Source organism: Ambystoma mexicanum, chromosome 1p, assembly GCF_040938575.1.
Source record: "Ambystoma mexicanum isolate Mex_15411 chromosome 1p, UKY_AmexF1_1, whole genome shotgun sequence".
Classification (NCBI taxonomy): domain Eukaryota; kingdom Metazoa; phylum Chordata; class Amphibia; order Caudata; family Ambystomatidae; genus Ambystoma; species Ambystoma mexicanum.
The window spans coordinates 400455710-400470032 of NC_090921.1; positions in this window are offsets into that span (position 1 = coordinate 400455710).

Sequence of the window (14323 nt, forward strand, 5' to 3'; positions counted from 1 at the left end):
TGAAATGTACTGTTTATGAGGGTCTAAAAAAGAAAATGTATATTTAAATGTGTATACAAGTACAGCTTTTGAACTATCCTGCTTAACCAATTGTACTATTTATTTCCACAGAAAATTAAACAGAGATTGCAGCTTCATAACACTACAACACTAAGTAACCACAGCAATTATAATCAAATACATATACCATAAGCACTATCCTCAATTGTATGACACTCATAAGTACCATTTACAGTTCCATTACATCATTCCTCCATATTACAAACACTTTGTACTCCCACTTCATTATCTACAATTACTATACACATATTGCTACTAATTTAATGCTGGCCATACTCCTACTACATTACCTATCATTACTATACACATATTACTGCTACCTTCATTCCATGTCCCTACAGTTTCTATGCCCTCTTCCAGCCATCAAATAACCCCAAATGTCTTTTCGAAGCTGCCCGTCCACGAACTACTGCGGTGTCCGCGAACAGCTACGACCAGCCTTTTTCAACCTACAAAAACAGCCCCATATAATTCCTTTCCAATCCCCCACCCTTCCCAGACCCTCTTTCCACCACCAAATAACCCACAATGTGTTTTCCAGACTTTTCCCCCAGCAACTGTCCGCAAATCCAACATGGCGAGCATTTCTGAAAATCTGACGCACTTTGCGCTTTTCATCATCCAATCAGCAGCCACGTCTGATGTCCGCAGAACTCACGTTGGCCCTTGGACCAATTGGATGCCTGTATGCATAGCGAACAGGGAAGTGAGTTTGCGGACCGAACACAGATATCACATGTTGTACTCACACTATTTTCCTTAGGGTCCAGACACATCATGTGATATATATAGATAGGGTAAGTAACAGCTTTGAAACAGAGCAATCATTTCTCTGCATAAAGGTAATCAGTTAGGTTATGAACACTTTCTGCTATTATTGCTGTTTTTTTTTCTTACTTCAATTCCCTTGTATATATTCATATTTGTATGTGGTGTTGTCTCTTTGTGATTTGTCTATATTAATGCAATTATGTAGTAAGTGGGTTTTATTACCTACGTATCACAAGTTTCACTGTATGCAAAACTCTAATATGAAAACAGTTATCATTTCACTATTCAACATGGCAAGCTTATGAATATTGCACCTCCATCATGTATGCTGCACACAATGCCTATGTTTCTACATGAGTACCTTAGTATACTGGATTGAAGTTAATAATAGAATGCTATTTATATCAATGCATAGCTTAATGCACTGATTAGCACTTGATATTTATTCCAATAATCTTTGACACTTTTTTTTTATTAACATTACACTAAGAATCCCTTGTACAAACTTTTCATGAAAGGTAAATGCACATGTGATGTCATCAGTGATGTCATCAATGACATTTGTGATATCATCTTTGATGTCCTGGGTGTTAGGCTTAGAAGTGCACGGTGGTGGCGCGAGTTATGGTTGATTCGCTTCGCTTTGCTTACCATAACTGGCGAATTTCAAGGGTTTTTGGTTTTACTTGGAACCATAACGTCCCTTTAACAAAGTTTTTTCACTGAATTTGATAGGTTTTTAGTAGCGCAACTTAACCATAACGTCCCTTTAACAAAGTTTTTTCACTGATTTTCATAGGTTTTTAGTAGCACAACTTAACAATAATAACTTTGACTTTATGTACATGTAATATGGAACATACTGAACCCCTTCTACCGAATTTGATGTCCGCAAACTTGTTTGATGTCCGCGGACATGTTCGGACAACAGTACCACTACCTAAAAACCCTGGGAGGGTATGTTTAATTGTTATATCATAACATAGTAACATTTGAAAAATTCACAAAGCAGCACACATACATATTATATGTAGTAATACATAAGAAATGTAACCCATATATGTAACACACTAACCATTCATTTAAATACAGTATGTTCTAAAAATGGAATATACCAAAAGAAGATATATTGGCTTCCAACAAAATTACCTCGCAGACACTCCACAACTAAGAGCAAGACCACACCTACAGAGTACTCAGAACAAATATTACCTGAAATAGTAAGTGTACTTCATTTTACTCATATATTTATAAACGTTTGTATTAGATAAAAAAAAATATATTATCTTTTTTTTCTCACAGAAATGTCTAGTACTCTGGAATGGCTAGAGGAGCATTTCCCACATGAGGAAATGTCAGAAGATAGTGAAACTAATGGTACACACTTTACAATATAAACCATTTAATTATTATTATTTTACATACATTTAACATATATATATTTTTTTGTACAAAGCATACCAAAATAGAAAATACCTCTGAAGAAACTGTTACGGATAACACTCTTGACAGCATAAAAGAAAAAATGGATATATTGTTGACCAATTTTAATCATTTGAAAACTTTTGGTGAGGAGCATTTTAAAACAAAAACCTCATACCATTGTCCCACATGTACTTGTCCCCCCTCACCATATCCCAGTCAATTATCCCCAAACCCTCTCCATAACCCAAAACGTTTTGATGACACTTCCATCCCTTCTTCGCCTGATACCAATCATGTTGAAACCCCTAATTCTCCTGTTTTTTTTTCGTTTCTGCCTCACCTTCTCTGTCATGAATTGTTAATATATGTTAAATAAAGTAACATTTTTATATTGTGTTGTAATTAGTTTCAGTTTAAAAAAAAAAACAATTTAGGTGTTCGCGGACAGCGCGGTTGTTCTGAAATGTTCGTAAATAAATGAAAATGGAGGTGTCCTGAAGAACACTATACCTATCCGTACTGTTCGCTAGCAAGTTGAAACTGTTCTAGAACACACGAGTTGTCCTGAAATGTTCGTAAATAAACGAAAATGGAGGTGTCCTGAAGAACACTATACATGTCCGTAGTGTTCGCTAGCAAGTTGAAACTGTTCTAAGAACACACGCGTTGTTTTGAAATGTTCGTAAATAAATAAAATGGGGGTGTCCTGAAGAACACTATACCTGTCCGTATTGTTCGCTAGCAAGTTGAAACTGTTCTAAGAACACAAGTGGTGTCCTGAAATTTTCGTAAATAAACGAAAATGGAGGTGTCCTGAAGAACACTATACCTGTCCATAATGTTCACTACCAAGTTGAAACTGTTCTAAGAACACAAGCGGTGTCCTGAAATGTTCGTAAATAAATAAAATGGGGGTGTCCTGAAGAACACTATACCTGTCCGTATTGTTCGCTAGCAAGTTGAAACTGTTCTAAGAACACAAGTGGTGTCCTGAAATTTTCGTAAATAAACGAAAATGGAGGTGTCCTGACGAACACTATACCTGTCCATAATGTTCACTACCAAGTTGAAACTGTTCTAAGAACACAAGCGGTGTCCTGAAATGTTCGTAAATAAACAAAAATGGAGGTGTCCTGAAGAACAGTATACCTGTCCGTACTGTTCGCTAGCAAGTTGAAACTGTTCTAAGAACACATGCGGTGTTCTGAAATGTTCGTAAATAAACGGAAATGGGGGTGTCCTGAGGACGCTATATCTGTCCGTATTGTTCGCAAGGAAGTTAAACTGTTCTAAAAACAAACGGTTGTCCGTAACTGTTCGTTTGACGTGTGACGCACTTTTAATTACTTCAGGACCCGAACAGTGTCCGTAGAACATCAACGCGCATGCGCAAACCAATGTCTGTGCATTTGGTGTCCTGTGGACAGCCGCTTCCTTCACGAACATGTTCGCAAAGCGATCATGTGACTGCGCCAATGCTGATCGCGTGTTCTGAATGCGGACACTGTTCGTGTCCCCGAACAATTTAAAAGTACATTTTCAAGTAATCCACAATATTTCTCAATTAAACCTCACCATAGCACAAGTCCCACATACTAATCCTGAGTTTCTACATACTTTCTGAACATTTTTGAACCTTTTTTGTGTTTGATCAGTCTGCGGACAGCGCGCATGTCCGCGTACCACGGACAAGCACCCCTATAAAAGACCACGCCCTAGAGCTTATTCTCAATATGTTTCTGGCTATTCTTGAGAGCACAGCTATTTTTCCTGTAACTTGCAGATTACACCATCATCGAGATGGCATCCATGGGTGCACTACTGCCACCTGGTGCTGCACCGGCTTCAGCACCACCCCCACCCCCTCCACCACCACCACCTCCCCAAGGCCTGAAGAGGGGAACAGGAGTGAGGATGCAGAGGAGGAAGAAGAGGATGATGAGAATGAGGTGGTGGAAATCCCAACTACCCGCACTCGGCGTGAGTCTTGGGTGTGGCGGTTATTTACCATTCATGGGGATGGTCCTAAGGCTCGTGCGAAACGAGCCACCTGCAATGAGTGCAAAATGGTACTCAGTTGCGGGAGGCATGGTTCATACAGCTTTGGGACCACTACCATGAAGCGACACCTAAGGTCATTTCACTCTGGGGCCATTCGCAAGGTTGTACCTTGCGAGGAGCGTAGTAGGTTGATTTCCTCTACTTCATCCTCCGTTTCTGATCCTGTCAGCACAAGGAACACCTCTGTGGGACAGCGTCTTCCTCAAGCTGCCTCACAGGCCATACATAATGCTGATGACCCTTACCTTTTCGAGGGTCACAGTTGTGTGTACGTACTGCGACACAGTAATCTGCAGGGGGGAGCGACTTTGTAGTTCTTTTGAGACTATCGTCTCAGAGCATGAGAAAACCTGCTCACTACCCAAATTAAACCCACTCTACATCTTCCTCTCTCAGCTCGCCCTTTCTTATCCCTGTGGTTGGTGTCCCCCCCTTTACCCTCCTTTCCCCTCCTCTCCTAGTGTGTCGTGTATAAAAAAATCCAAAAAATATAAAATAACCAAAAAAAAAAAAAATAAGGCTCTTTTCAGAGCAAACCTTTCACAAAAAATAGAAGTGAAAATAAATGAAGCAGGGCCTTTTGTATTTTTTAGAAGTCCACGGACAGTCCCAGACATCTAAAATATTGGGATGCTACCCTATCAAAACCATTTCAATTTTCTCTGGGAGGAAGTGGTGGCTCTGTAAAGAGCCTTTGGGAGGTGTTTGTGTTTCAAAAATCATAAATACTCAACACCTACTTCAAAATGGATGCTATCATTCGAAAAAAAAGGTTGCAATGCATTTTGTATGTTTCTTAGAAAAATCTGATTGCCAGCATAAGTTAGATGTACTCCATCTCTGCGAAAAATGTATGTACTACGAAACATAATATTTTCATTGTGAAAAGAGGACATGCCAAAATCTCTTAGAAAGGCACAAACAGCCTTATTGACATTGCACCTTCCTTTCTCCATTTGTGGACCAAATGAAGAAGAACGAAGCCACATTTGTCTCTGGGCAATCCGTGAAAAAATTACTTGAGAATTTGGAAACATGTCCATGACCTTCCCAAGTCCTTCTTTCATTGCAAATTGCAAAGAAATTCCAGACTCATGTCCTAAACTGTTCCCTCCACAATGAATTATAATTATATCTGGATGTTGCTCTGTCTCCAAAGTAGCCAAGAGAGGTAACAAGTCCAACCACTTCATTCCACGTACCCCATGCCAGTGTACTTCCACATGTGGGAATCCAAGATCTAAAGCTACTCCACAGGTTTCTGCATGCACCTTCAACCAATGTATCCACGAGTCTCCCAAAATCCAAACAATCTGTTTTCTGAAACACACAGCCATAGCTATCTGTTCTTCTCTCAGCAAAAAGAGTATCTGAGAAACTCTCTTCTGGCACAACACACCCACTAAACTTTCCTGACCAATCCCTTTCAGTGCTCATTCTCATTTGCATGACTTCTGAACCCAAAAATCCCCAGATGTAACACCCGATGTCCGCGAACTACCACCATGTCCGCGGACATATCATAACATGAACAGCCCTTCTACCATTTCCAGTTCACTCTCTGTGCCATTCCCTCATTGGATGTAGCTAAGAAGTCACATGACCATCCACCAATCACATTCAAGACCTCTACATCTAACTGCATCATCATAGATCAGTCAGCACTTCAAATGTACTGTGAATCTCTCTGAGTACAAGTGTCATATCATTGGCAAGCACCATCTACAAGAAATACTGTACAAGTCTTCAAGATTTCTACTTGCAGCTCCATGCATATCCATATGCATGAACACAAACTACAGGTATGCATATTTTCTGTACAGTACATGAACACATTTTCTAACTGACTTTTAGCTTGTATACAAGACATAGTAAAGATATTTTGTTTGCTACAGTTAGTCATTGCAATACAATTTGTTCATTAAGAACATATATGTATTCAACTGGTGTGACGTATCTTTGTAAATAAGATAGTTTTAATGGTTTTGAGGAAGGCACTGAGGATTTCAATTGAAAAAATCAATGTCTAAATTAAAAACAGTGCTATATACAAACAAAATTACTAATTTATTTCTTTTACAATTGCAGTGAAGACCATTCTCCTGAAAAGAAGCACAAAGAACAACTAAGAAGTAACCTGTTCATTTTAGAAAAAAAGTAAGTAGAATAAGACCATAATATTTGTATTATTATTCAAACACACTGTAAGGTTAATTCATGCTATTTCTATGCCTAAAAATAGAGTTTCTGCAACATTCTGACCAAAAATCCCCATGTCTTAAACAGCGATTTACAGCCAGAATGGCCCACAAATTCCTATTTTTCGACACACAAATTACACGACTCAACCGCTAGAATTTAGATGATATAGAACAAACAACTGTTTTAATTGTATAGCATTAGATATACTATTTATACTTCTCCACACCACTAGCTTACTTTTTTCTGTCATCTGAACCCCAGTTTAGTAACACATTAATTCAAGAATACCCATCCCTACTAGTTGTAGTTCCCAATGTACAATCACATACCATTACATACATCTTTATCATCTTACTCAAACACTCATGCACACAGCACACATACATTGCAGAACACCACAACCCATACCTTCTTTATTTTTTTTTAACAGGCCCTAAAGAATGCCTACCAAAAATCAAGTCCGTAGAAAGCAACGCAGAAGTAGAGCAAATGAAAATAAAAGTGTCCAACATAAGCATCCATCTCTAGCACAATTTGTAAAAAAAAAGTTGAAACAAAACAGCTAATATAGTCATTTAGTGAAACAAAAGAAGTTTCAAGTACAAAAACTTTGCCTCCTCTATCAAAATGTAAACCAAACCAAAAAACAATTAGTAGAAAATCAGCTATCACTACAGATAAAACTGCTTCTTTAAATCTTGATATAGTTCAAAGTAAGCATACCAAGAAAAGTATTTTAGCCAAAATGTTCCGTCACAAAGTCCTTCAAAATCTTATAAAAACAGGAGAGAAACCAGGTTCAACGCTTAAAACCTGTCGTAGGAAATCAATCTTAGAAGTGTTGATAGACAGTGCAATTCATCTCAAAAGAAAGTTATTTATTTTAGTGTTAAACAAAATGAACCCACTAACAAAACTAATGAGTAAATTACAAAAAGAACTTCTAAATAAACCAAATGTCAACAGAAAGAACTTCTTAAGTATCTGCGGAGGTGAATGGAGTCACACTACGAGCACAGAACCATACTTTAATGAAGAAGCGTACAAACAAAAGCAAAGAAATACAATTGCCATACATAGCAGTGGTTGAGGTTATGAAAAAGTTAATAATACCATAATGGAACAAGAAGTACTCCTTACAAAAATATGTCCTGAAAACTTAGAATTACCCCTCCATTCAACTGAATCAGAACTTCTAGTGTACAAATGGCCATGCACGTCAATGTGTAACATTCCCAAACAATTTTTCAAGTCTTTACGCCAATTCCTCAATCAATATGTGAAAAGCAAAGACAAAATCAAAATTAAACTACTGCAAAATATGGATACCTGTCCAGTACGCAAGTACACAGGACTACAAGGACATTCATTGACATGCATTACAGGACCTACTTGCAAAACCACCTTCCATGATATCAAAAGGATATCAACACATCATTCAACTATAAGAAATCTAGTTTATAAACTGTACTATGCTAAAAGTCCTGCTTTAGCACTAGCCAATTTAAATAACATTCTTCTACATGGTACAGCAAAAGACCTACTAGAAGAAATCGACTATATCCAGAAAAAATATTTTGGAAGTGAAACCCACTTACAGAATGAAAAAGCTGTAAACCAAATTAGTAACAATTCTACACACGGCAACCTTTTACTACCCACATACAAAAATGAAATACTAAAATTTAAAAGTACATCAGCTGAAGTACCAAACCATGTGTGTGTATGTTGCCGCAGAACTTTTTATAAAAGTAACACAAAAACTGTAGACCTATCATACAAAATAGAAGACAATGAAGATTCTAAATGGTTTGAATTAGCTCTCTACCTTATAGCAGAAAACAAATACGAAATAACTGATCCCGTAATACTTTGTAGTTACTGCACTACAAATCTTGACAACAACCAAACTCCTTCACGTGCTATCACAAATAATTTGGAATTATATCCACTACCAAAACCCCTTCAACAACTTAATTTATATGAGAGCATCATCATTCAAACAGTGGACCCATTTCAAGCAATAATACGCCTTCAATCAAAAACTATAAAATTACCTCCCTCTGAATTAGTGAAAGGTATTCGTGGAAAATTAGTGTGTTTACCATTAGATCTAAAAGAAAATGTGCACACTCTAGGAGTGCAACGTCCAATGCAACAATCTTTAAATATCTTGGTAAATGGAGTACCTACAAAAGACAAAAGAATTTGGCAACAGCTGGTAAATTTACATAAAGTTAGAGAAGCCTTGCAATATCTTAAAGAGAATAATGAATATTACAAAGAAATTAATATTGAAGAAAACTTGAAGGATACAACTGAAATAATTCAAGAGACACAAGAAGCTGGTCAATTTGAGCTCCTAGATCCTGCTACAATATCAAACACTTTAGACCATTATACAATTCATCCATTGCACTCTAATGACACCATAGAAGATGCACTGGAAACGTACCAAATGCGTCAAACAGAAGGATCACCAATCAGCATATGGGAAAAAAGTATAGAAGCACATGCTTTTCCTCTACTCTTTCCTACTAGCAAAGGAAGAAGGTACGATGATAGACGTATTCAAATATGAGCATCAGAATACCGCACATTACGGATGTATTCTGAAGATCCCAGATTTAGACAAAATGTGGAATACATATTCCACCTACTCTTTGAAAGTCAACTAGCAACTTTATGTTACGGAGTTGCACACATATTAAAATCAGGATCATACTTTCAAAATATGACAGCTACACAATTATTACAAAAAGTTCAACAAAAAGATGAGGTTTTACAATCAAATATTACAAATCTATTAGCAAATATGCCTGGTACTAAAGAGTACTGGTTTCGACGTCACAGAGATGTACGTTGTATGATCAGAAACCTTTGCCCACCCACTTGGTTTGTTACATTAAGTTGTGCAGAATATGCATGGGAAGATTAACATGATTTCCTACACATATCAAACAAAAACAAAACAAACATAGATATACTAACACCTGGAGAACTTCGTTCTCTGGATCCTGTTAATGTTTCAAGATATTTTGACCATCGCTTCATTGCTATGCTACATTTTATTTGTAATAAAACCGTTCCTCCCCTTAGAGAAGTGCAACACTTCTTTTGGAGAAAAGAATACCAAGCCAGAGGAGCACCACATATCCACATGCTTTTATGGATTAAAGATGCTCCTAAATTTGGTCAAGACAGTGCTGCCACTGTTTTACAGTTTATTGAAAAATATGTCACTTGTGAAATTCCATCGGAATCCAAAAATAGTGATCTTCATGCACAAGTTTTACAATTTCAAAGACACAAATGTCGCAAATATTGTTGTCGCAAATACAAAAACAAAGGGAAATACTACACCAAATGCCAATTTGGTTTCCCTAGACCAGTTACAAATACAGGTCAAGTGAACAACCTCATGTCTTCAGTTAGACATAGTGTTAAAGGTAAGTCACCTAAAAATACTTATTAGATAAAAAGAAAAGAAGAAGAAAAATATATCAATGATTACAATGCAATCATTGCCCACTTATGGAATGCAAACATAGATGTGTAGTACATTGCAGACAATTCTACTGCAGTTGCACGATATGTCACCGCATAATTAACCAAAGCAGAAAAGACAGAGCTGCAAGACCTCTGAAATGACCTGTGATCAGATAAAACAGTGTCTCAAAAATTATACAGCTTGGGCATAAAAATGCTGTCCCATAGAGAATGTGGATCCTATGAAGCAGCTGATCGTTTAACTGGTACTGCACTGTATTGTAAATCTGAAAATATAGTATGGCTAAGTATTGGTCCAGCTAAATATAGAAAAAGAGTTCTAAAATCATACGAAGATATAGAAACAATAGCCAAACATGATCCCAACAGCCAAGACATTATAAAAAACTATTTATTGGACACATACTACCCAAACAGGAGTACCACTTTGGAAACCATGTGTCTATACCACATAGCCCAAAACTACACATACAAAAATAATATAAAAGCTGATGAAAAAAATGGTACATACAGAGTGACAAACTGTGAAGGCAGCTTAGTAAAACTCACCAAACCAAATTTAATTAATCATATCAAATTGTCATTAAAGACTCCTCAACATAAAGAAGTATATTACATGTCCCTGCTACAACTCTTTAAACCATGGAGAAAAGAAGAAGAAATACTAGATAACTATGACTCATATGAAGACGCTTTCAAGACAAATGAAAGCACTATAACTGATGTAAACTCTACACAGTACAAAACAATGTTGCACAATGAACAGCAACACGAAGAAGAACTCCAGGCCCAACTAGATAAGGACACTCCTGACAGTAGTCAACATTCTGTAACAGGAAGCCAAGAACCACTGGAGAGCCACTTATAACAAATGAGGCAGAATTAGCTATGATAGAAGTAGAAAACACCATGTGTCATTATGAAGATAAAGAAGACTTAACTATACTACAATCAAAACTAAACAATGAGCAACATAGAATTTTTCAAGAAGTAACAAAAGAAATTGCACATGGTGTACAACATGAAAACAAAGAATGCACCTGCCAAAATTACAAACCTATACTATTGTACGTCAGTGGTGAAGCTGGTTCTGGCAAAACATTCCTAATCAAAATCATCAGTAAGTTCCTTCAACAATTGATAAACAACAAACTGTCAGCTGTTGTCACTGCCCCCACAGGTTTAGCTGCCTACAACATAGGTGGTGTTACTTTACACCGATTACTACTCCTGCCAGTAGAACACCAAAACAAATTAGACTATTACAAACTTTCTACAGAAGCTGCAATGGAACTATGCAGAGTATTGAAACAAATGAAAATGCTTCTAATAGATGAAGTGAGCATGGTGTCCAACCTAATGTTGGCTTTGATTCACCTCAGATTACAACAAGTACTCAAAACAAACTATGAAGAGCTCTTTTGCAGGAAAACACATTATTGTTTTCGGAGATCTTCTTCAATTGACACCAGTAAAAGGTGGGCCTATTTTTAAAACATTAGGACACAAACTCTGCCGTAAAACTGTTGGCAGCATTGGAAATGTCAACCTTTGGCAACATTTCCAATACAGAGAATTAACAGAAAACATGCGCCAATCTGCAGATCTCACTTATGCCAACATCTTAAAAAGTATTAGAGTTGGTATACTTTCTAAAGAAGCAGAAGCAATATTGAAAACCCGGCACATTCATGCACTTTATGGTGATAATGCATGTGCTAAAGATGTTATGGAACAATTAGCCCACAAAAATGTCAATTGTATGGCCTTAATGCCAACTCTTGCAAGCTGTTTCAAATTCAATGAAATAATGTTAAGTAAAGAAATGCAACCAATAATGGAAATTAGCACCACAGACAAACTAGATGTACATGGTATGACACTACCCATGTGTGACCAAGTCACAACAAGACTAAATAGTTTAGAAAAATCAATCTCAAACACAGCAGGATTGGAAAAGATATTAAAATTATCCTTATATTGCAGAGTAATGCTTAAACGTAACCTTGACGTGGACCAAGGACTAGTTAATGGAGCACTGGGTACAGTTGTTGGCTTTCAAACATACCCACGTGACAGCAAAATTCAGTTTGTCAATATTCTCTTTGACAAACTTTCAGAAGTAAAAAGGATAGGATGCTCAACAGCTCGATTCCTTCTCTTCAAAGACATGTATATACGCAGAGAACCATTTTCTCTAACTCTTGCATACGCAGTCACCATTCATAAATCACAAGGTCTTTCCCTAGACAAAGCAATGATAGACATTGGTAACACAGTCTTTAAAGAAGGCATGAGCTACGTAGCGCTATCATGCTTACGTACACTTGACGGTCTATTTCTAATCAACTTTGATGCAAGTAAAGTAAACGCTGATATTCCTTGCATTTTACAATACAATAGACTTTGCTCACTATACATCCCCCATCTAAACACATATTCTGTACCACAAAAAGTAAAACATTATAAAAGAAAAATAAATCAAACAGAAATGCAACAGGATGTCACTGCAAATCCTCCAAAGAGAGTAAAAGAAACTAAAACTTCATCAAGTACCACAAACATAAAAGAACCCATTAGGGAAAGTAAACCAGGTACTTCATCAAAGAAGGAAGACAAACTAAAAAAAAATCAATCAGATACAGAACTACCTGGTCCATTTAAACGCTCAAATATAGTTGGAGTAAGTTGTTATGCAAATGTAGCAATGAATATTATATTTCAATTGCCACCAATTGTTGACAACATTTACTTACACAGTACAGACCAATTGTGTTTGCAAATGTTAGTACTTCACAGAAATGCAACAAACAATCCTGATAACACGTATAGTGTTTATGGAATAAGACAACAATTGGACTACTGTTCTGGAATGGTTAAATTCACTTTAAACTCACAGGAAGATCCACAAGAATTTCTAAAGTACTTACTACAAGTACTGGAAAATAAAAACATACCTATAAATGAAATCTTCCAGATTTCATACATGTGGAAACATACATGCACTCTCTGCAACAATGTGACACAAGAAGAAATCCCCAATGAACGCTCCATATATATATATATCAATACCTAATTGTGAATCCATTCCATTTCAGCAACTTGTACAAAATGCAAACCATGGTAGATTATGTACTACCTGCAATTCAGATACTCGCTCCACGTTAGTAATACAAACACATAGTAAATCCGTAATACTAATGCTTCTACGTTACAATGCAGATGGTACCAAAAACAACTGCAAGCTGACTGCATTCACACATGGTCAAATATCACTTGGTAAGAAAACCTTCACAACAATAGGTATAATCTACCACGCAGGAGCCACAACCAATTCAGGGCACGACACTGCATATATAAAAAGAAATGTGGATGGTTTGAATGTAATGATAGTACCATTACTCTAAAGCAGAGATTACCAGCAAATCTTACAAACGCTTATTTAATGTTCTTAAAACCAAAATTTGATAACTAAACTGTACTTAAACTTTAAGTACACTTTGAGTTAAAAAAATATACTGTTAGAATATTCCAAAAGCTATCTAACTGCCCAAAGATTCTACAACAACTAATCAGATAAATGAATAGCACTAAATAGAGCAAAAAATAGACAGTTAGAATACGCCTACTGGTATCTAACTGCTCCAAAGTTTTACAATATCCAAACAAATAAATAATATGTTACTGCTCCAAAAAACTGCAACAAGCCAATGTATAAATCATTAGCCAGAAACAACAAGTGAACACTGAAAACAAACAAACTAATAAACTGTAGCATAACAGAAAAAGGGTTTTTTTTTAATCCAACATGGACTTTTTTTCTCCCACAGACCCAATGATTTTAGCAACAAACACAGAAACTGAGCAAATTGCACAGTACTCTGGTTTGTAATCTATTAAATATGAGGGTCCAAAAAAAAATTGTTGATTATACAATGTAATAAGTTATTACTAAATACTAATACTAACATGCTATTTTCTTTTATCACAGAAATGAACAAGAAATACATGTACTCCAATTACTAAACCAAACAGTAAGTATATTATAATAAGTACAACCATCGCAGCATATCACACCCATAGTGGCTTATAACTTTGTTCCTTATAAATTTGTTTTCGACTCAAAGTTATAAGCCACTATGAGCGTGATATGCTGCGGTGGTTGTGGCCAGGGCATAGAGTCTTGGGTGCATGGCCATTTGGCCATTTGGCCATGCACCCAAGACTCTATGCCCTGGCCACAACCACTGCAGCATATCCCACCCATAGAGTCAAACATTTCAACTATGGCCTA